The 24,958-nt window shown below is 36.2% G+C and overlaps 1 long non-coding RNA gene across 1 annotated transcript; it reads left to right on the forward strand.

Annotated features, from left to right (window-relative positions):
* Positions 1-21,050: 21,050 nt before the first annotated feature.
* LOC149639904 (uncharacterized) lies at positions 21,051-21,623 on the forward strand. Its single transcript, XR_016372314.1, has 3 exons — positions 21,051-21,327; positions 21,407-21,522; positions 21,588-21,623. It is a non-coding gene; the product is annotated as an uncharacterized LOC149639904 (long non-coding RNA).
* The last annotated feature ends 3,335 nt before the right edge of the window (positions 21,624-24,958 follow it).

Genomic DNA, 24,958 nt, shown 5'->3' on the forward strand with positions numbered 1-24,958 from the left:
GCATAAAATTTAAACGTTGGCCCATTAGTTTAAATTTAAACTGTTGACACAGCCATAGTTTTTTCTTCTCAGAGTGACAATGACGTCACGGAGAGGTATTACACTGGACGTGTCTGTGTGTGTCTGTCTGTCACCGCGTTCGCAGTTAGCAAATCGTAGCTAACGTGTTCGCAATTTCCGGACCGAGTTTGCAGTATACAGAAATTGTGAAAATTTTACTTCCTTGCTTTATCCATCTTATTTAACGCTAATCATTAACTCTCCATTACACCTTCATCTGCTGTCTATCCGCCATTGTTTCACCCAATGCCAACCGCTATTTAATGGCTTCTAAAAACAACACTGTGCACTCGCCTTTCGTGTACACCGCAAGCACAATAATCTGTTCTTATTGTCTTCTAACACCACCATCTACTGGTCTTTCGTCTATACCACATAGACACCAATCTGCAACATTGGCTTCTACTCCATCATCGTCGTTAGGCTTAAAATGTACGCGGCGAGGGGCTAGGATTAAGATGAACGTCTAGCCACCCAATGGCAGGGCTTCCACCAAAGGTTCACGCAATTGCGCATTTTCTTATCCCATAGTGTGAATCAATCGCCTTATATACCCTAAATTTACAAAAGATCTGATATAGGTGATCCCTAGAAGTATAACGTTAAAGATATCTGTGTTTAAAATTATTTTAGGAATTAAGATTCATAAACCGACTTAACTATAATTAACGTAAAACACTGACGATTAAAATATTTAATATCAGTTACATTTATTTAATTATTTAAGATAAACCTCTTTCTTTGGAATGACACAAGAGAGAGTTTATATAGAACGAGTAATGAAGATTGCATCTGAATCGAAACACTACACGCATACCAAAGTTAATATCATGTTAATATAAAGCGAGTAGGATGAAAAGATCTGTTACAAAACGGTAACATTTTCTTTTTTCAGAATATTGAAAGGAAATATTTTAAATTTTTTTCGGCATTACGATTCTTTTAGTAGTTGTGTAGGTGTAAAACTCTGTTTCATGTCAATATTTAAGAACATCTTTTGATATTAACATTTCAAATTTGGTGTTTAATTTTTAATTCAGCTTTACTACATTTATATATAGTGTAAACGTAAATTATAACTTCAATAGATGATATGAATATTAATACTTCATTTAAACGATCGGTTCTATGAAATAATATGTCTTAGATAAAAACGAAAATTGACCTTGTTTCGTGCCCTCTTTAAGGAGGTCTTTACGGTTCAGAGTGAGCCGAAAGTTAAATCCACATTTAAGTGATAGATATTAGGTTCGCATTAGAATTGAGGATACATAGAAAATGATTATACGCTTCAACCTTTACAAATGCCCTTGGCAATAACTCGCCAAATGCGAACTATGTATTTCCGGTTTTTCTCATTAACTAATGGACCTGTGTTTAGAAAGTGAATTTTTGTTTGAAAGAGTACGCCCTCGTCTCAACTCGGAGACGTTTATTTTGGTTTCCCAACTTTTAATGAAACCATTTACTATTTATTTTTTATTACCTCTCCGAGTGAATTATTTCACGGAGAGGTCCGAGTTTCGAGGTGTGTGTCTGTTGCTACACCCCAGGGGACCGCGTTCTCAGTTTGCAAATCGGAGCAAAAGTGTGCTCAATTTCCGAACCGCATATACAGTACCCGGAAATTTCTAAAATTGTATTCCTCTTACACTGTCTAACACTACCAACTTCTTGTTTTTGTTCATCCCACATGGACACCAGTCTGTACTTACTGGCTTCAATACACCACCATCATCCGGTCTTTTGTCCTTAGCACATGGACACCAGTCTGTGCTTACTGGCTTCTATCTCTATCATCATCGTTAAGGTTAAGACAGACGCAGTGATCAGCTAGGGTTACGAGAATCGTCTAGCCTCCCAATGGTGGGGCTTCCATCAAAAGTTCACGCAGTTGCGCTGCCCTTATGAATATCTGAGATTTGAGTACAGCGAAACAGCAGGCGTATCCTTCATTTCAAACGTCAATATTAGTCAAGTCTCTCAAGAATGTCTAATTATTTTTTTAATATTAATTATATTTATTTTAGAATTTAAGATAATCTGGTTTATCAACTCAAAATTAATACAGACAGAGTTAAATAGCAGTATATGTGTTTGTCTGTGTGTGTCTGTCCGTTGCTATACTAATTCTCTGCGTTAACAGTTCGCTTGTGTAAAGAAATCTTACAAAACTTTAATATTTCCTTTTTTCGTAATATAAAGTGATTTCATGGAAATATTTTCGTAATTTCGATTCTTTTAGTAGTTAGGTAGTTTTAACTCTCTGTTTTATTTTGAGATTCCAAGGATATTCTTAAATATTATTATTTGAAATGGCTGTTTATATATTACTTAAGCTATACTACATCTGTATATAGAATAATCCTTGCTTTAGATAATACAAAAAGAAGGCGAAGGCTTATACTTCGTCGGAAAACTCAACCATTATCCATAATAGGCCTAGAGAATCAAAGAGTAGACAATTGAGGCCCGAGGTGAATTAAAATATGGGTTTTGTTATTCGTCTCTGTAATGAAGAGACATTAACGGTTCAGAGTGAGCCGAAAATACATTTAAATAATCGGGTTTAGATTTTAAACTAAAATAAAGCATTATGGTGGCCATCAGATTATTGAAAGGTCCTGTCGTAATCGGTTTCTAGCTACTATGAATATAGTTGGGGTGAAACGAGAGGATGGTGTTTACACGGCAATCGAGAAGTTAATGTAGCTTTCATCATAAAGGGTATAAATATCATCCATGGTGGGAATAATAACGGTTAAAATATCATCGATTATGGGAATAATAACGGTTAAAATATCATCGATTATGGGAATAATAACGGTTAAAATATCATCCATGATAGGCATAGTAACGGTTAAAAGAACACCCATGATGGGAATAATAAGGGGTTAAATAACATCCATGGTGGGAATAATAACGGGTTAAGAAACATCCATGGTTGGAATAATGATAGTTTAAATAACATCCATGATGGGAATAATAATGGTTAAATTATCATCGATTATAGGAATAATAACGGTATAAAAATATCCATGATGGGAATTATAACGGTTAAAATATCATCCATGATAGGCATAATAACGGTTAAAAGAGCACCCATGATGGGAATAATAACGGGTTAAATAACATCCATGGTGGGAATAATAACGGGTTAAGAAACATCCATGGTTGGAATAATGATGGTTTAAATAACATCCATCATGGGAATAATGATGGTTTAAATAACATCCATAATGAGAATGATATTGGTGCTGTACCGATCCATTACATATGCCCATAATGGCTTAAATAACATCCATAATGAGAATGATATTGGTGCTATACCGATCCATTACATATGCCCATAATGGTTTAAATAACATCCATGATGGGAATGATATTGGTGCTGTACCGATCCATTACATATGCCCATAAGGGTTCAAAAACAAACCGGATAGGGTTTGGTTTTCTGACAAAAGTGATATATCCATTAATGGAATAGAAGTAAACCATTATTTTTTACAGTGTACGCGTTCTACGTCATGCGATCCAAAAAAAGACTATTTTCTTGGTGACCGCGCTGGTTCAGCGCTGAGCAGCGTGTCGTCAAACCCCAAAAACAAAATCCCGTTCACTAGGACACGGCTAACAGCGTTGAGCTCTGCTGAACGCAGCTAATGCCAAAAAGTTATTTAAGTACGCGCGTTAATCACTGCACTACTTCTCTCACAGTGTTATCAATGCCTTTTAACAACTAATACAAACAGAGTGTTATTAGCTTGTGTGTGTATAGTAATCTCCATAAGTGTGAGCAGAAATTGTAATAAATAACTCCTGTATGGAAACTCGGGAAGGCAGTGATGAGAAGAGTATGGGTTACTAGCACGATATCTCTCGATGTTGTTGGTTGTTCTAGTGAGAAGGCGGTAGAAGTCCACTACGCCTACACGTACCTATTAGTCAGATCGATAAAGACATCCCTAAAGCATGTGTCAACTCTATCGATGGAAGGTTTTGGGTTTTCGGCTGACTGGTTGGTTGGCCATATCTTCAACAGGTTTTATATAGGTCAACAACAAAAGTAAACCTTCATTTCACAGAGCTAGGTGGACTATTTCTTTTTCACTGCAATTCCACTTATCATTTCGTCTAATTCGGTGACGCGACATGTATTTCCACCATTAGGCAACAAAGACCTAAGATGCCATATTTCACTCAAACCTTTTTATCCAAAACTGAAATATCCGCAATTATACGGCAAGGCCCGGGTGTATTAAGGAACTGGACACTAAATAGTCTTAAAACTACCAACTTGCATGATGATTCTATTTTCTTTTCTCTTTAAACTAAACTTTTTACAACTTTGAAATCAAATAAAATGATGCATAAAAAATGCAACGCGTCGAAAAAAACTACGTTCCTAGAGGCAGAATACCTCAGAGTTTGCGTAATGTTAAGAAAAATTCAATCTGCCATTATGGAATCGAATTAATAGAGACAGCTGCAAAATAATGCACTTTTAAAAGAGACTCATTTTAAATTACTCCGCTGAATACGGTGTTAATGTCGCGTAGTTCGATCTGAAAGGAATATCATATTTCAAGTTTGATGGAGTTTTGATTTAAAAAGTTTTGTTAAGAAAAGTATTCCTGGGACATGGGACATCTGATACTAAAGCCTTCAGAGTCTACGGTTGGGAACTTGGGTACACGTTGTGGCTCATTACCTCGATAAATCGAAAACAGTCTACCCTATTTATTTTCGAAACGAGCCCTGGTTTAAGACTCAACATGAAGAATATTTCGACTCAGATCTTTCAAAAGACAAATTGTCTAATCGGGACATGTGCTCAGACATTTTCAAATACTTCCGTAAAAATAGCTCAAAATTTGATCCTTCTTAATTGAATGTAATCAATTTAGACATTAATTATATTAAAATCACATTTTGATTAAATTTAGATAATAATAATAATAATAATTCAATTCAATTCAATTCAATTCCAGTTTATTACCTCTATATGACAACACCCTACTTGGGCTTTTCATAGACATACAGAGTATTAAATTACAATTAACTAAGGTCTAACAATGATATTAAATTAAATATAGTCTAACAAACATATTAAAATACATATAGTTTAACAAATACATTACATTAAATTAGAAAAAATAAAAATAAAAACTAAAATTCATAAAAACCCGAGCCTATATAAATTATATACAGTCTTAAAAGCGTATCCTATTTAACTAGGTAGTGTCTAACATCAAGGTTTTAAGGTTTTTCAAAAATAAAGTTTTTCTGTGGTCAAAAATATCTGGTGACTGAGCGAGACAGTTATAGGAGTTTTGAATACGGTAAATGGGATTTAACTTGTTATAGTTTGAGACATAGAACACGTCATTGGATCTAGTTCTTTGCTGTGTTAGCAGTTTGACATTCTCTAAAAGGTCTGGACAGTTTATATAGTTATGGATTAAGTTGAAGAGAAAAGATATCTCTAGGTATTTGAATCGCGTTTTCATAGGTAATATTTTTAACTTTGCTAGTATTTTGTCATAACTGTACAGTGTTAATGTCTTATCTATTTTGTCCTTTTTTAAAGTCCTAAAATAAAGGTCCGCAAACTTTCGTTGCACCCTTTCCAGCTTCTCTAAATTGTAGTTAGCGCAGCCTCCAAAAGCTAGGCAGCCGTACTCTAATTTTGTCCGAACTAATGTTATGTAAAGGGTTACAAAGATGTTGGAACTATTTAGGTTTTTTGCGATTCGGTATGCTGCATATAGTTTCCTTAAACATCCATACTGCTGAAATTCAGTGTGATTAGAAAAATATAGACCGGAGTCCAATATTACCCCCAAGTCAGTCATATCCGCTTTTCTTGTTAATATCTTCCCAGATATGTGGTATTTATAATGGATAGGCATGGTTTTCCTCGTGTATGTTAATACATATGTTTTATCACTATTCAGTGGTAGCCTATTTAGTTCGCCCCAGGAGTTAATTTTTTCCAGCTTGTTATTTAAAATTTCGCAGTCTTCTGGACCCAGTATTTCACGATAGATTTTATTATAATCTGCGTAAGCCTGGTTATGATCACCATTCTTCCATAATAAGTCATTAATAAAAATTACAAATAAAAGGGGGCCAAGCGCTGAACCTTGGGGTACTCCCTTGAATGACTTAAATCTAACTTCAGTGAGTTCATTATTTATTTTTAAGCAGCTTTCTCTATTTTCCAGGTAGTTTGCAATCCATTCAAGCATTGGATCACCCATACCATACCATGCTAGTTTCAATTTTAGGATACTATGATCCATACGGTCGAAAGCTTTGCTAAGGTCCATGTAGATACAATCTACCTGTTTTATAGCCGTAACCTTTGGCACCAGAAAATCCAGAAACGTTAGCAGGTTCGTGTTGATCGATCTACCTTTCCAGAATCCATGCTGAGAGTGCGCCAGCGAGGGTACAAACCAGGCACTGATATACTTGTGAACGATCGATTCGAAGATTTTAGAAAAGACACTGGTAATGGTAATAAGGCGGTAATTGTTAACATCCCCTTTAGCTCCTTTCTTATGAATAGGTACAGCCATAGATACTTTCCATTTTGCAGGGAATCGTCCTTCTTTCAATGAGGCGTTAAAAATGTGTTCTAGTGGGGTGATCAATGCCACTGAACATGCTTTTACAACAAAACCAGGTATGTTATCAATGCCAATGGCTTTGTTTGGTTTTAGCCTCCTAATGGCTTCAACTATGTCCCCTTCTTTGATCTTAAGCCCGCTAAATACTTCCAACTGTTGACCGTTCATAGTTTGTTTGATTCTATCTTTAATTTCGTGTGTTGGTCTTGTCTGGTTTTCTCCATTTATGGCTTGGAAGTGGTCTCTAAATTTTATCGCTATATCAGAGTTATCAGTGAGTAGTTTACCCTTGTTATCTTCTATTCTTAGGTTTTCCCTAACTCTAGGTTTTAACCGGTTGTTGACGTACGACCACAGGTTCTGAGGCTTGTCCTTTAATTCCATTACAATGGAATCCCCATACGCGAGTTTGTCCCGCTTCAGTAGCTTTTGAGTTACTTTCCTAAGTTTATTGAAATTTTCAATGTCTATTTGATTTTTTGTACGTTTATACTTTCGATGGAAATATTGTTTCCTGTTTAGAGCTTTACGCAGCTCCACGGACAACCAGAATGGGAATTTCGTTCTATTCCCTGTCCTCTTTTCCGGGATAAATAGCTTGAAACCCTTGTTAATAATCGCATGGAGATGTTCAACCGATTCGTCGATCTCTTCGGCACTAGTGACCTCGTCCCAACTTTGACCTCGAAGATAAGTATATAAGCCCTTATACTCTCCTTTTTTAAAATTTAACTGGCTCTTCGGGTTTTTTAGGTTTTTCATAAAGTCAGGCGCTGAGATACCATCAGGGTAACTTATTTTTATCGTAAGAGGTGGGTGATACGTGTCAATTTTACTAAGAGGAGTCATGTCTTCTGTTACTTTGGTATACGGTTGGTTTACCAAAACTAAGTCCAGAATGTTTCCTGCGACGTTTTTCAGTTTATTGTGCTGGTGTAGATTAAGGCTAAGAGTAAAATCTAGTAGCACTTGGGCTTTCGGTTTAACTGCAGGATTACAGCTTGCGGTTAAATTCAATTCCCAGTCCACACCCGGAACATTGAAGTCGCCTAGTATAAGGATATCATCATTCCAGTTTTCTAGTCTGTTGAATAATTCGTCAAAGTAGGAGGCGTATTCTTTAATAATTCAATTCAATTCAATTCAATTCAGTTTATTGTGCAACAAAAAAAGCAGACAAGTCGCTCACTAGATTGTACACAGAAGTTTATGTAAAACGAGATACCAGAACTATTTGAGTAGGATGAATTATTTATAAAGTGATTTGAGGTGCAGTAAGGTTATGTAAAAATTTTAAATTAATTATGTGATAGGGATTAATTATTTAGTCAAGGAACTTGGACAATAAATATTGGTCAACTATTTAGAATCAGATACGAAACTATAGTGAAGTCCGTTTAAAATGAGACGGAAATAATTTTGGGGATAATTAGTCCCGACAATAAAATAAATTTGGGGAAAAAAAAAAGAATTCATTATTAATTGAGTGGAATAAAATGATCGCATTTTAAGTATTTACACGGAATAAATCATATTACTGGGAGTTAAGTAACTATTTGAAGAAAATTAACAGTAATTCAATTAATATGGGAAGAAGAATGAATAAGGAAGTCTAAGGTTATGTGAATAACATATACAGGGGATAAGAAACTTTTGTTAAATATTTCTTAAAGAATTAGAAAGAATTAAGGGAAGCTTTACGCGACAATATAGTTAATTTTAAAAAATCATTTGAAAATTTTGTATGAATTATTAAGTGAATGGAGGAAAATGATCGCGTGTAAAGGTATCAATAGGGAGTTAGGTAGCATAAATTTAAGTCATTGTCAATGTCAACGGATTGATGTAAGAGGATCACTGAAGATATCAAAATGCGGAGGCATGCTGTTGCACGCAACCTGCATTTGTATCATTGGGTTTATTGATAAACGGGGAACGTAAAACGTGCAATTAGTCCTAAGATTTTTAGGCACAGAGAAGGCGAGTTTGTGGAGGAGAGAGCTAGATGGGATTCTGTTATTTAGAAGTTTGTGAACGAATCTGACCCTCGAGATTTGCAAGTAGGTGAAGTTAGGAATGTTTAAGGTACTAAGTAGGCCCTGATAATCATACGGCAGAGTTGATAAGAAGAAAGTATGGCAAAACTCCACAAATTTTCTTTGCACCCTTTCAATATTTTCCAAAAGATAACTTGAGCATCCCCCCCATACGATACACCCGTAGAAGGCTCGAGAACGTACCAAGGTAAGATAAAGTAGTCGAAAATGGGAGAGGGAATTCAGTGGTTTGGTGAGCTTACGGGCAACAGCGAGGGTCCTACGGCACTTACTAAACTGGTTATTTACGTGTTCCCTGAAGTAAAGAGCGGAGTCAAATAGCACGCCCAGGTCTCGCACCAGGGTTTTACGAAGAATCGCAGAGCGCTCGATCGTATAGGAAGTATTTATCATACGACAAACGCGCCTGGTGAATGAGACGTGGACTGACTTTTTGGGGTTAATAGGCAGGTTGTTTTGCGCGCACCACCAAGAGATAGCGTTGAGGTCGTTCTGGAGGAGAGCGGTGTCTGCTAGGGAGTTAATACTTTTACAAAGTTTATTGTCATCCGCGAGTTGGAGTAGGAAGGAATGCTGAACCACAAATTGAAGGTCGTATAAATAAATATTAAAGAGCAAAGGACCCAAGGATGACCCTTGAGGGACTCCACATGTGACTGGGTAAGAATAGTTCGTGATAACCCCGTTACATTTAATTTTGTTAATTCTGCCCGTTAGGTAGCTACTTAACCAACCTAGTAAGCCAACCGAGATTCCCATAGAAGTCAATTTCGCTAGCAAGAGTGAATGTGATACCCTATCAAAGGCTTTCGCCAGATCGAGGTAAACGGTGTCAATTTGTCCACGAGCTTCAACCACGGGAGAGACAAAATTCATGAAGGACGTTAGGTTGGTGTCCACACCTTTGCCAGGGATAAAACCATGTTGACACTCATTAGGGAAAGTACCGAACCAACGTTGTAGACTGGAGTGGATGAGTTTGTCAAAAATTTTAGCCAAGACGCAAAGGAGGGAGATCGGCCTATAATTGACAGGGTCGCAAGCTGAGCCGTTTTTGTAAACCGGAACGATCAAAGCTTTTTTCCAGGAGGCTGGGAAGTATAATAATAATAATAATAATAATAATAATAATAATAATAATAATAAAGCTTTATTTGGATAATCCCATTCAGGCTAAAGTCTGGTTTACAAGGGAGTCCAGCGTTAAATTAAAATTTTTTGATTTCAAAATTACAATTTTGATTTTAAAATTACAGTTTTGATTTTAAAATTACAGTTTTGACTTTAAAATTACAATTTTGTTACCAGTTTACTACCTTTACAGTCAACAAAATCTTCATAAGCTAAGTTTTAGATTTCAAGTAGTTTATGAGTTCTCGTTTAAATATATAAATGGATTCTGATTTCTTAATTGGTTCCGGCAAAGTGTTCCATTGTTTTACCCCTCTGGTTTTTATACTTTTTTGACTATACTTATTCTTAGAGTCCTCGACATATAGATTTTGAACACTACCTCTTGTAAGATATTTCTTTGGGCCATTAAGGGAATTGTTGAAAATACTGCGGATATACTCAGGGGTTTCATTTTTTTATAATTTTATACATTAGAGTAAGAAGGTGAAGTTGATGTCTACTGACTAAATTCAACCACCCTAAATCAGTTCTAGCTTCTGAAGCCGAGCACCATTTATCTCTACGCAAAATGCGTTTCGCACAACCATTTTGTAGTATTTGCAATTGATTTAAGGTAGACTTATTTGAGGTAGTATAGAGGATATCACAATAATCAAACAAAGGTTGGATCAATGCATTATAAAGAATACATAAAGAGTTTTTATCCAGGGCACAGAAGAATGGATATAATAAGTAAATACGTTTTCTTATTTTTTTACAAGTATAGTCAATATGATTGGTCCATTTGAGGTTCTCATCTATATATATACCTAAATATTTCACTATCGAGACTCTTTGGACGCCGGTATTACCCAGTGTTTTCACGTCCCTGACCTCTAACTTCATTTTCTGAGATGGAGAGAATATCATAAAGACCGTTTTTTGGACGTTCATTCTTAGGCCCTTTTGTAGGAGTGCTAGTCGTAATGAATCTACGTCAGTTTCGAGTTCGGAGATCAAAGACCCCGAGTCACTGTTAGAACTTATTATGGCCATATCGTCCGCATATTCTAAAAGATGGGACTCTTTAACAGCCGTGTGGTTATCTTTAGTATATAGGTTAAATAATAACGGGCAGGGTATGCTACCTTGTGGAACACCAGATCTTAGATATTCAAATTCTGAATAACTACCATTAAGGCAAACCTGTTGTCTACGATTTCCGAGATAAGATTTAAACCAGAGTAATGAGTAAAAGTTAAGATTACAATTTTTCAATATGTTCAAGAGGACCTGATGGTTTACACAGTCAAACGCCTTAGATAAGTCTATAAAAACAGTGCCCACAAACTTGTTATTCTCTAGTCCATTAATTATTCTTTCGTGTAAATTAACTGTACCGGTAAGAGTCGAATGTCCTGGTACAAAGCCTGATTGTAGGCTATGAAATAGACCATTTCCTAATGCAAAGTTCATCATATTTGTTTTTATGGTATTATTAAAATTTAAACAAATTGTTCTAAAATTTTAATTAAATTTGAATAAGATTTTTCTAAAACTTTAATTAAACTAAAAGAAACTTTCAAATGGTTTTTTTAAATTTGAAAGAAATTTTTCTCATAGTTGCATTAAATTTGGACAAGATCAAGTACATAAGCTAAAATTGAATCGGATCGAACTTTGAGTAAAATTGAATAAATTCCGATCACATCAAGTTTAAAATAAATTTTTCGTCGTTTCATTTCTTGTTATCGAATTCAAGTATATTAATATTCGCTTACTTATCAAATTAAGACTTTTGTATGATCATAAAGAAGCCAATAATATTAGCGAAATATAAGCAGCCGGCAAGTATGATTGTCCTGATTTCGATAGTTACTTAGGATTACTATGAAAGGGTTCAGTAACATTGCGTCTTCCATTGTGTAGTGCTGCCGAGAAACATTGAGAAGAACCACCGTGGTCTTCTGGCATTTTTTTTCGCAAAATCGCGGAAATTGCTTTCCGAATAATTTTAGAAATATGCCACGAGTGCCGGAAATAATATACTCCCGTGTTCCGCAAAAATCCCTCTCCCTACCTTACCCGCTTCCATCGTCTGGTCGGGAATAGAAATACGGGCATGGGGAAGTTTTGGAGCGACTGGGACGAAATGTAGACTTGGTAATGGCACCACAAGTCAGAGATAATCAAGAGAACCTGAAAACCGGGGAATTTAAAATACGCCAAAAAGGTCATGGGAAATTAAGGGACTTTTACCTCTCCGAGTGACGATGACGTCACAAAGAGGTAGAACACTGGCCGTGTCTGTGTGCGTGTGTCTGTCACCGCATTGGCAGTTGGCAAATCGGAGTAAACGTATTCACAATATTCGGACCGCGTTCGCAGAAAGCAATTTTTGGCTTCCACTCCCATCGACAGGATTAAGAAGAACGCGGCGATCAGCTAGGATTACAAAAAAACGTCTAACCAGCCAAATGTTCGTGCAATTTTTGGTTTACTTATCATTTTTTCGCCTTATATCCTCTAAATTTCCAAACATTGTTAAAGAGGCAGACGCTCGAATTAAAAAATCAAAAAAGCTATGTTTAAAATTATTTTTGGAATAAAGTATCTCAAAACGATTTAACTGGAACTAAGGTAAATTAATGACGACTAAAATAATATTTATTATATTTACTTAATTATTTAACAAAACCTCTGAATTGGGTCTCGACTAGGAGAGGTTTATTTTGGTTTCCAAACTTGTTATGTTTACTCCGTCGTCTGCTTTATATACACATGAAAGCGTGATGCACGCGACGCCATGGATATTGCAATCGTAAAGGGGACTGGTGTAAGTGACAGCTTTGATAGTTCAAAAATCTTGGCAGGAGGATCGTTTTGACGTTCAGTAAATGGCTAGGGTTCTAGAAGGAGTTGCGAAATGTATCTTATTATAGTTTGTAGAAGTGTAGAATCATTTTTAAACTCGTTCGAATGTCTGATTGGTCTACACTCTACTGATATGCTCTTCACTTTTGTCTCTGCATGTGGCATGTGCTAATTTTGAAACTTTTTCTCAATAAACTTGTTTAAAGTAACAAGTTGGAAAACCAAACTAAACCTCTCCGAGCCGAGACGAATTTACTTTCCAAACACCGGTCCGCCAGCCAATGAGACAAACCGGAAATACATAGTTCTAACCGGCGAGATATTGCAATGATCATTTGTAAAGTTTAAAGCGTTTAATAATTTCCTGCGTATCCTCAATGATTCTAATATGGACCTAATATCTATCACTTAAATTTGTATTTAACTTTCGGCTCACTCTGAACCGTTAAGACCTCCTATAAGAGGACATGAAACTAGGTCAATTCTGGTTAAAATCTTATCTCATAGACCCAGTCGTTTCAACACGTATGGAGAGATGAAGTATTAACATCCTAATTATTTAATGAAGCTAAAAGTTACGTTTACACTATATATAAATGTAGTAAAGATGAATTAAAAAGTAAACACCAAATTTTAAATGTTAATATCAAAAGATGTTCTTGGAATATTGGGATGAAACAGAGCTTTATAGCTACACAACTACTAAAAGAATCGTAATGCCGAAAAATATTTAAGTATTTCCATTTAATATTCTGCCAAAACGAAATGTTACCGTTTTGTAAGAGATCTTTTCATCCTACTCGCTTTTATTAACTTTGATATGCGTGTAGTGTTTCGATTCAGATGCAATCTTCATTACTCGTTCTATATTAACTCACACTTGTGTCAGTACATAGAAATAAGTTTATCTTAAATAATTAATTAAATATAAATGATATTAATTATTTTAATCGCCAGTAAATAACTTTAAAAATAGTTAAATCGTTTAAAATAAAGTTGTTCCTATTATCTTTCGAAACTTTGCTAATATTGACGTTTAAAGTGAAGGGTACACCTCTTGCCCGCTTTCTTCAAATTTTGGGGTATATATACGATTTGTTTCCATTATAATAATAGATAAAAACGCATTCGCGTGAACCGATGGTGGAAGCCCTGCCATTGGGAGGCTTGACGTTTCTCGTAACCCTAGCTGATCGCCGCGTATATCTTGAAACCAAACGGTGACAAAGGAAAAGAAGCCGGAATGGACTGACTGGCGTCCATGTGGAATGGACAAAGACCTGAAGATGGTGGTGCATAGAAGCTGGTGTCAATGTGGAATTGACGAAGAACAGAAGATGGTGGTGCATAGAAGCTGGTGCAAGGTGAAATTGACGAAGATCAGAAGATGTTTGTGCTAGGAAGTACAGACTAGTCTCCATGTGGAGTGGACGAAAACCAAAGCTGGTGGTGTTGGAACTCAAGTAGAATAGCCAGAGGAGACAAACCCAAATTTCCGTGAACTGTCAATGCAGTCCGGAAATTGGGAACACGTTTGCTCCGATACGCAAACTGCGAACGCGGTCACGTGGGGCGTGACAGACAGACACACAGACACGGCCGGTGTAATACCTCTCCGTGACGTACGTCACTCGGAGAGGTAAAAACTTTCTGTTTGATAAAGCCTAGAAAAATAAGAGATAAGTGGACAAAATAGAATGACTACTGAAGTACCAGATATTAAATATGTTCAGTTTAAAGACATGATGTTAAAACATCTTTTATATAGAAAATTACTCTCACCCCAAAATTCCATTTGCCCAAAATATTTGCACCGTAAAAGGTTGCAAAAATTCAATTCCGCGCAAGCCAAGGGTCGTGTTAAAAGACTCCCAGACCAGTAACGGCTGTAGTAGTGTCTTCCTTCTTCAATCCCTATCATCACCTCTTAAATCGGAATGTCTATCAGACTCTGCTTCAACAGCTATTCTTGAATCGTATCTCGTCCGAGAATTAAAATCACAGACCACGCCTTAAAGCTGCCTTAGTTCCCCACTGCCGGCCTGGAGATCACTCCTAAACACTCTTAATCTTATACTTTCAAGCATAGAATTCAGTAACTTATTTTTATTTTACAGTAAAAATATTTCCTATTAATTTTACAAAATCTAGAAAGTGTTTCGCTGTTACAAAAGTATTTTACACTTCGGTTCCATGCACCGTCAGACAAAAGGGCTAATTCAATCCGCAGCTTATTCTTAGCTTGAGGATGTTGAAGGCATGGTCTGTATTTTAATACATTACGAAAAGAGAATAAAATGGGAACCTGGTTTTAAAACACGCTGAATCGCGATATAACTCCTTCGCAAAACTTCAATTCCTTTACAAACTTTCATGAAATATTTTTTCCATAGCATGTAGGAACAAGAACATATTTATTGCGCTCAGCATTTGCTTTGTATGTCTGTTTTTAAATATTGATTGAGTTGTAAATATTATTCTTTGAATAAGCGAGTACCTATAAGAACTAAATGTACCGAAACCGTTAGTGCAGTAGACCTTTCAGTTGTGAAAAAGGAGGGAGGCAACCCTCAGTAAGGAGACAACCCTCAGTAAGGAGACATACAAAGGGGTTGATACATTTTCGTCTCTACGTACTCTCACGATACAAAAAGACTAAAGCGCAGGCGCCAAAAAGCCCTCCCCCCCGTGTATTTCCCTATTAATTTCATCGAAATGGTCTATCTCGGATATTACATTACTGTGTTAGAAAACATGGGTACTGAACTACGAAACTAAGCTGCCCTCACAACCACACTTATCTAATAGGAACATTTTGATTTTCGTGACTTGTTCTTTCTTTGTGTGTTTTTCCTCTTGGTTTTTTTAGGGAAATGAACCCGGATAGACGTTTCCTTTTCTTTGACTTTCAGATTTGGAACTTTCAGGGTTTTTCTTCTTCACCGCCCGAACATTTTCATTCGTAAGTGCACGCCCATCAATGCAACCTTGTTTTTTCGAATAGAGCTGGTGTGCTCTTATATTCGGCAAGTCACCAGCGAATATTTGCCAAGTCTATAGTATAGGGTGTATGCTGCTTACCCTCTGCAGGCAAAAACAAACTAGAAATAAATCATTGGAGAAATCGAGATTTGAAACGACTTAATTTGAACATGTTAAATGCGGCCTTTACGCTTTACTTTGAAGCTAGATGGCTATAGTGGGGATATCTTTATAGCAATGGCGATCCCCATTCATTTTTCCCACGGTAACCTTGAAGGAGAAAAGTTTTTAAAATGTCTAAGAATGGTTTTGTCAATGAGCATTTGCGAGTGCAATCACATCTCGTTTGAAAAACTTTAATTTTTAGCCACATCGTAGTATACGATAGGCTCTTGGTTTGCCCCGAGCCGTAACAGTAGTAATAGCAGTAGTTGTGGCCGTAGTTTTCGCTTCGCTATCGTCAGATTTTAGCTTGAAAGGAATTCTAAAGTACCACAACCCACCCATAGGGCTAACTGGGCTCGGTAATGATTTTATTTTAATTAAAAAATGTTCACAACGCATCCGGGAATTAAACCCGGGACGCTGACGTAGCAGTAAGACACTCTACCACTGCATGGTCTGCACCATAAAGACTCGATAGGAAAGCCTAGTTTTCATCCTTAATTTATCTCTAAAGTGTTGGGGTGCGGGGTGGTACTTCTTTATCTGTGGGGACGGATATTATTTTATTTGTATCAGTAGGGGTCGGATACTTTTGAATTTGTATCTTTGTGGCCTTTATATTTATTTATTTTTTATTGAAGTGCTAATTAAATACGATGTCGCTAGTAATCAGATTGTGCTTGTTGCTATTTTACCTTTATACAAATATTTAAAACTACCAAAACTTAATGTTAGTCGAAATGATACACTTTTATACCTTTACAGATCCCTGAAGAGACAATTTTCTTGAGAGAACTACAACTGAGAGCTAGAGTCGAGTATTAATCATGTAGGAAAATATTTTAGTCAAATCGAATTTTTTTTATTAGAAAGGATGATATGTAGATGTTTATAATCATGTCTTTAAAACTGAAAATTTTATTATCTGTCACTTAAGCCCAATCATTTGGTCAACTTATGTTTTATTTTCAATGCTTTGTCTAAAATGTAAGTTTTCATTAAGTTTTTAAGCTCTCATAGAAGCACTTATGCCTAGAAATCTCAAGTCTTTCGCTTTTCCTTTTTATCGCTTTCTTTATAAATCAAAGTGTAAAAATGCCTTTAAGGTCAAAAGTAGAGAATTGAAAGCGTTGGTGAAATGGTAAAAGAAAATCAATAGGCAAGATCAGAAAATGCTATTACGCGACTCCAAGTTCCTCGAAAACGAGAAAATAGAGAAAAAATTGTAATTTCCAAAGTTTTGGAAAAAGACAAAGTTTGCCAGGATAAAGTGAATTTATCGAAGTTTTTAACGTCGTTTTTATACACGTGCAATTTAAAATCAATGATCCTTTTGAAGATTCCGCCTCGAGCCTTCACCCTTTTCTCAATTCAACCAACACCATCTTATAAAAACTCCATCGAAACTTACTTTAAAAATATTTTCAAGGACCCCAACCAACATCGGTGGACTTTTGACACTCGACTCCCTACATCAAGTCCTCGCAGCCAAATGGCCATGCATAGAAAATTTAAACAGCATCATAACGTAGTAACTGCGTGCCTTTGAATTATTTCTTATCTATAAAATATCTGTTATTTAAGGTTGTTGTTGGGGCCATTGACCCAGGGAACCTTTTTTAAAACCAATTGTTTTAAGAAGATACATTTTCCAACATATTTGTTGTTTTTTAGTAAAATATATAATGCATTTATCCCTCTGCGTATGGGACTATTTGTTTTCATTTTATTGGGCAACTGGCAAGTTAGCGTCTTTGCTATCTACTGTACTTCCGCTTGTCCACTAACGAATTTAATATTTCCCCAAGTTCCTTAATTTTATTTTCCCAATTCAATTGATTTTCATAAATTTCAATCAAGAAGTGATATCTAGTTTATTAGGGAGATGGTATAAATTCGCCACATTTCCAGCTCTATCTCCAGTCCAAACGTAGGTCCGGAGTTGATCCCCGCCTCTAAATTTCAACCTGCATCTCATTGGTTCTTGAAAACTCTCGTCAATTAAATTAAAGAACACGAGAAATATTTCAATATTTAATTTTCTGAGCTATTAAGTTAATGAAATATTTAGTAGGTTGAGGAACAGAGCCTGAAAAGTGAAAAAAAAATACGCTTCGCCTTATTGTACCGGATTCTTGGAAAATATATGACTATAGGAAAAATTTCGACTTTATTTTAAAATGGTCTCCCATAAAGTAACTAAGGGCTGGCGAACCACACCAGGTGTCTTTTCTTGTGTTAACTTAAAAACCGCAAAGGGGAAAGGGAAACTAGATATTTTATGGGTACAAAATCCATTCTTTGGAGGAGCGATAGTAATCTAGTATATCAAGGTCACTGATGATAGTAAAGTGAGGAGAGGAAGTAAATTGTATCAACATATTCCTCTAAGATCATTTGTCCGCCGTGTCTTAATGCATCCTTTTCATGCTGGTCCATTTAAGACTATGACAACACCTGTGCAGAGGATGCTGGTTCCGTTTTATCTGCTTTATCTTGGAAGCGTCTAACGTTTATCTTTGAAAATAATCTTTTAAAAGATACGATATTTTTGGGATCCACATACCTTGGGCCATTATCGATTCGCAAGCTCAATTTTAAATGAAAAGTACTCGGTTATTTGAATGATGTGGTTAGGTAAATGCGCTTCCAGTTAAGTTAGTAAAATCGTTTTATAAACCATTCCATTAAATACTGTTGGAGAATAAATTGATTAAATTGAGTTGATTCCAAATTTATTTTTCACGTTTTTCAAAATATTTTTGCTTGAAATCAGTCGCTTACCAAATATTTGCACCTAAGTTACTCCAGGCTAGGTTTGGTTCGATTGGGATAGAAGAATCGACGTAAGGGTTAGTTAGGTCAAGTTAGTTTAAGCTATGTAACTCAAACTAAAAATAAATACTTTTAAATGAAAAAAGAAATAATGTGGTAGACAAAAGAGAATCGCCATAAAAGTATTATATATTCGGCCAGATCTTTGCTTGATATGGATTCCCTTAAATGGTATTATAATGAAGATTATGATTAAAATCAAAGATAAGATCAACGGTTTTCTTCATTAAATTTATTAACTGAGAATTAATTGTTCTTAATCCGAATATCTAATTAACTGTTTCGAAGTCCGGCCTGCTTTAAAAGTAAATAATCCTTCATTTCTTGGCTGAATGATTCTATCATTGCGTTCCCGGGTTAATTTTCATTTAAATAAATCGGGGATATCTAAGCTAGGGTTTACGTTTCGTAAACCCGCGATGATGCTCTGTTTCGGTTGAATGGGAATTTCGAATTTTGCGTCCAGCCGAATGGAGTTTCGGTGCAATTGGAAGGAACCTTTGTCCAAGCAACGAAGATAGAATATCCCATAAATAGAAAGGATTAGATACTAGTCAAGTATCAAATGTTTTTTGTTTCCAAAAAGCCATGATTTGAATATCTAAAACTCTGGCTTCTAATAACCCTGTTGAAAGTTGGGGGTGAATGTCTTTTATTTTTGAATAGAACTTTTCTTGAGACCGTTTTTTATTTTTCTAACTTTTTATCGGTTCGGGTTCCCTTTAATAATAATTTTGAAAACTTTCGGTTTCAAGATTAAGGAATATAAGATCGATGTACTCTTTCGTTCCGCTACAAAGAACCGGGCGTCCTGCAACACACCATGTCGCTCCATCCCTACTCGCCTCTACCCTCAAGCTATCCGGGATTTTAATCGAGTTTTCAAGAAAACGACAATTTTAAACTATAAAGGTACAGTGAAATGTTTTTCTCATAAGCGGGCGGTGACTCGCAATCGTTATATTGGAATCTATTCTAGGAGAGCGATAGCTCTCTTAGATAAGACTTCATACCGATTTTAATGTATAAGGATGGTTTTTTGATTGGTTATAACTTTTTTTGTATCGTATTAACTGCTTTGAAAAAATTCCACAGAACTACAATTCGGGCCCTAAATATGTGGTTAAAATTTCAAAAAGATCCATCCATTAGTTTTTCTTATAAAAAATAAAGTTGCTAAGGGTGGTTTTCATTTCCATAAAAATAATCATAGATTTTGACGAAAACCTCGAAATTTTCCCATAGAAATAACATGGGTAAATATTTTACAGATAACCATCTTGTTGTAGCCGTCATGATATAACTATACGTTTGTTTGATTTGAAAACGGTTTTAATCGAAAGCCTCATATTTAGTATTTGTGCTTTCCAGCTTTCATTGATTAATTTTGTTTAATTTTAAGTTTTCAAAATTACCCCAATCTGCGTTATTTAAGCATGGATAGACTGATTTACTAGTAATTATCCGCGCGACCAATATTGGCCTTTTTTTACGTATAGTTGCGTCATATTAATCCGATTGTTTTTTCTTAATGCCTTTTGGTTGAAATGGCCTATCGGTAGTGAGATAAGATTGCTTTAATATTGTCGCCGTGACAATATTACCAAGTTTGTGGCGGCCGCCATTTTTTTAAGGGGAAAAAATTTGAGAGTGGGTCCTTTATCGTTGTCATTTTCATATTTTTTGAGGATTTGCTGATGGATGGATTTTAAATATAATATAAAGTAGGTTTCAAGCTTTAATATAAGCCTAATTTCATAATTTTCCACCTTTTTATTGTCCCACAATCTATTCCTAAACTTGCCACTTTTTTTAAGGCGGTGAAACCCGTGAAATTGCGCTAAGCCTTGGTCGCTTCAGCGCCGAAAACAGCTGTAGTCAGACATTTTATTTACTAAAAATGTATGCGGTCAGTGTGTTGTTTTTGCCTTTTAATGCTTCTAATCGTGATGCGTGTCGAGGTTTACGAATCCAATGTGTGTTGCGAAATGAAAATCAAGGGTGGATACTATATGTTCTAAGGAATTTGACAGCGCCAGTTAAGCAAAATGGTATTAGGCCTTGCCAAAAGTGACTGACATAGCCAACTAGATTAGATAAAGCCCGTGTATACCTGGAAATTTCTTTTCTAAACTGGCATTTTAAGAACGCCAAGAGTGGCCGCAAGGTAGCGTATTATGGACTATGAATGATGACGTACGTCGACGACGATGACGTAGTATGCGCAGAAGAGCATGAATTTTATAAACAGAGCGGCTCGGCTCACCAATTTAATTTTTTTTAACGGATGTCGGGCGGGCAGCAGAGAGAATTTACAAAGGGAGTGGAAGCCCCCCCTTTTACTCTGTTAAATGTTATGACGCCCAAATAAGACGTCGCGTTGCATGAATCGTGAGCTTTCGGGGTAGGCGAGTTTCCGGTCACATGAGAGCCACCTCGATTTTCATTGGATTTTCGTTCCAACCAATGATGTTGGGCAATTCTTCCCCTGTTTGGGCGTTGGCTAACCGGAGAGGCTAACTGCTAGTTTTTAATTTAAAAATTAACAGATATTAAACCAGAGAGAATTTGATTAAACTGATAAAACTATAGAACAAAGCATAAAGGTAAATACAGAATGCGTTGAAAAATGTCATTAAATATTTTCAAGTTGTAATGGTATTAATAATTTCATTCTACTTAAAGGTGAAGCTAATATTTTAAATAGTGCAAGGCTTAAGGAGTTCCATCGTATTCGTATATGATCTAATTCTACTGGGGTCTAGGGATGCCTCGACTGCTTTCATGCAAATATGGTTTATGTACGTCAAAACAGAATTCAACCAACAGGCAAGTTAATGGAGCTCCAGGGGTGAATTTCGTAAAGTTTCCGTCCGCGAAAAAGGATACTGAAAAATGTTTACGATGGGTACAAGCCTGTGGGCGAGAAGAGTTCACGCTAGCCAACGTTTCTCGGGGTACTTACATTTGCTCAAGACATTTCTACAGTTTAAGTGGACCGACAGATGAAAATCCAGATCCGATACCTTTAGCCACTCTCTTGGATCCTAATTTTTCTTTTCAAAACCAAATATATCAAGTAAAATACTTTTAGTTTAGTTTTTTTGTACAGATATTGAACTGACGTATTTTCATATTTTTCTAGAAAGATAGAATAACCAAACCGGAAGAAATCAGAGAAAACGTTGTTGATATAACAACCAAACCTCTAGAAGTCAGAGGGAAATTAGATGATAAAACAGCCAAACCACAGGAAGTACAAGAAACAATGGATCAAGGAGTAGAAGAAAATCAACCTGCGTCTCCGGAGAGTAGCACGTTGGACTTCAAAGGCTTATTACCACCAATTGGATGGTCGATGGAAATTCTCTCTGATGGTGTTGTATTTACTAAAAATAGGAACCATGAAGTAGTCTTATTTTGTGAACTTCTTAAAAATAATACAATTTCTGAAGTCAATGATGATCCCGTTAGTATGACCATTATTGCCTTGGGTAAAAAAATATCCAATGATAAAATTGATAAGACTTTGAAAATCGAGTGTAATTTGGACATATATAACCTATTGAAAAAGTTGGATTATTTCAAAATCTGTCCTGGGAATAACGATGAAGATCTCGTTAAACTTTACAGAGAGAGACGACCCAACAATCATAAAGTTTATATCTGTTTATAGCAATAGATGCGAAGGTCTTCATTGAGGTTTTGGGGAAGAGGTGTGTTTCGTGTCGACTATATCGCTCGACTTTGCGAACCCTACGTTTGCGTTCCAAAGTTGTCACTAAACATTGTAATGCGAAAGCCAAGTCATCCAAACCTAATAAGAAGCTGAAGAAACAGCTGCCATTATCAGAAAATGTTAAAAAAGAACTTTCAGGGTTAAAACGGCTGTTTAAGGAAAAAATGAAGAAAGAGAAACCAGGATCGTTTATGTCAATTTTCATTAAGCAACAATTGCGTGCTTTGGAACGATCAAAATATGGCATGAGATGGGACAGTGTTTTTTTGAAATGGTGTTCCTACATGAAAAATAAATCAAAATCTGCATACGAAACCTTAAAGAAGTCTGGAATAATTACACTTCCTACAATCAGAACATTGTACAACCATGAGCATACTACACAAAACAAATCTGGATTCAATGAAGATGTTTTTAATGAACTAGTAGACGTTACTGACAAAGATAACCTTCCAGAACACAAGAAATACTTTGTCCTTCTTTTAGATGAAATGTCCAATAAGCCCGATTTAAACTGCCACAAAGACACTGGGTATCTGACTGGTTTTACTGATATTGACGATTATCATAATTTTCTAAATGACAAGGAGCAAGAGTTGAAGGGTACAACTACACCACCACTTGCAACGAGTATTCTTCAACTTATGATCCGTGGAATTACAAGCAATATAAGAATACCATTCGCCCATTTCCCAACAACAGGTGCTACAAGTGGAGAACTATATTCTATTATTTGGGAGGCCATCAGTTTGTTGGAGAATCACGGTTTTCGAATTTTAGCTGTAGTCGGAGATGGGGCCTCAACCAATCGAAATGTTTTTCGTATGTGCGCCAATGATGAAGGCGAAGCGACTGTTCCCTTTGTCACTTGTAATGTGCATGCCGCCGATGAAGAAAGAAATATTTTTTTCCTATCAGATGCTCCACATCTGATAAAAACTGTTCGGAACTGCTTCAGCAACAGTGGCGCTCATTCTTTGTCTCGTGATCTTTGGAGAAATGGTGAAGAAATATCCTGGAAAGTGATACTACGGCTTTACTATTCTCAACTAAGAATGAAAGGCCAATTTAAAAATGCATCGAAGCTGACGTACTCTCATGTATTTCTAAATGGATATTCCAAAATGAAAGTTAATCTGGCCACACAAGTCATGAGTGAAACTGTAGCCTCCGCGATTGAAACACTCTTTGGGAATGATCGATATCATGAAACACTTAAGTTTATAAGGACGTTTGATAAATTTTTTGATTTGTGTAACGTCAAAAATTGTACTGAAGGGTTCAGGAAAAGAAAACCTAACAAGAAAGTGTACGAAACCGAGGATGATGAACGTTTGAAGGTAATTAAACAAACTCAGGGTAGTTCACCGTTATTCAATAGTATAATAGTAAAATATTTCTTTCAGTGGCTTAAAGAAGATTTCATAAAGTATTTAGATGACTGGGAGAAAGGGTGTACCTCGTATGAGCAGTTCCCGGTAGAGCAGTTCTCGAAATAGCAGCCGCGATTCCAAAAAGACAGCGGCGTTCTTCAAAACTGCTGTTTTAGAAATAGCGGCTGCTGTTTTAGAAATAGCGGCCGCTGTTTTAGAAATAGCGGCTGCTATTTTGGGAAATAGCAGTGTTTGTCTTCAGTTTCGAGTATTTCTTAACAATACAGTTATATTCGTTGTTTTCGAAAACTACCTTTTTCTGTGATCATTTAGTCAGTAATGTGACTTACTAACGGATCGTGTTTTTAAAGTACACTTAAATATTACACTATTCTTCAGGCGCTATCAGTTTACAATTCTAATACCAGAATAGAAAATATTTCAAGAAAGCTTATTTTATTTCGGAAGTAGATAATTGTAAAGAGTAATTTTTTGGAAAAGGCATATTATTATTTGGGAAGTGAAATATAACAAACAACAATATTTTGGAAAAGGCGTAAAATTGTTACACCTTTTCCAAAATATTACCAACCTAAGTCTAACCAATCAAAACAAAACCTAAAAATTCCAACCGAACCCAACCTAACCTAACCAAACCTAACCTAACCTAACCTAACCAAACCTAACCAAACCTAACCTAACCAAACCTAACCTAACCTAACCTAACCTAACCTAACCAAACCTAACCAAACCAAACCTAACCTAACACTATTGGGGGTTCAAATAATCAACTCGAAGCTAACCATATCTGACCTAGTTCAATTTAAGTTCATATAACACAGCGTACACCATAAAAAAGAGCAGTCGTTTTTCGCATTCCTGTTTTTCTGCTCTTTAGAGAACTGCTGTAATGGTACGCCGCGTTTACGAGAACCGCTGTAATGGTACGCCGCGTTTACGAGAACCGCTGTATCGGTAACTGTTGTAACGGGTAAACTGCCATTTCGGGAAACCGCTATTTAGGGAACTGCTGATATGAGGACCGCTATTATGGAATCCGCTCATACGGGAACCGCTCATCTGAGGGCTTCCCGGGAGAAAGACGTTGCGAGTAGGCCAGGAGAT

The sequence above is a fragment of the Phalangium opilio genome, unplaced genomic scaffold (genome assembly GCF_054372755.1).
Source record: "Phalangium opilio isolate 3A_F unplaced genomic scaffold, DU_Popi_V2 ptg000094l_1, whole genome shotgun sequence".
NCBI lineage: Eukaryota > Metazoa > Arthropoda > Arachnida > Opiliones > Phalangiidae > Phalangium > Phalangium opilio.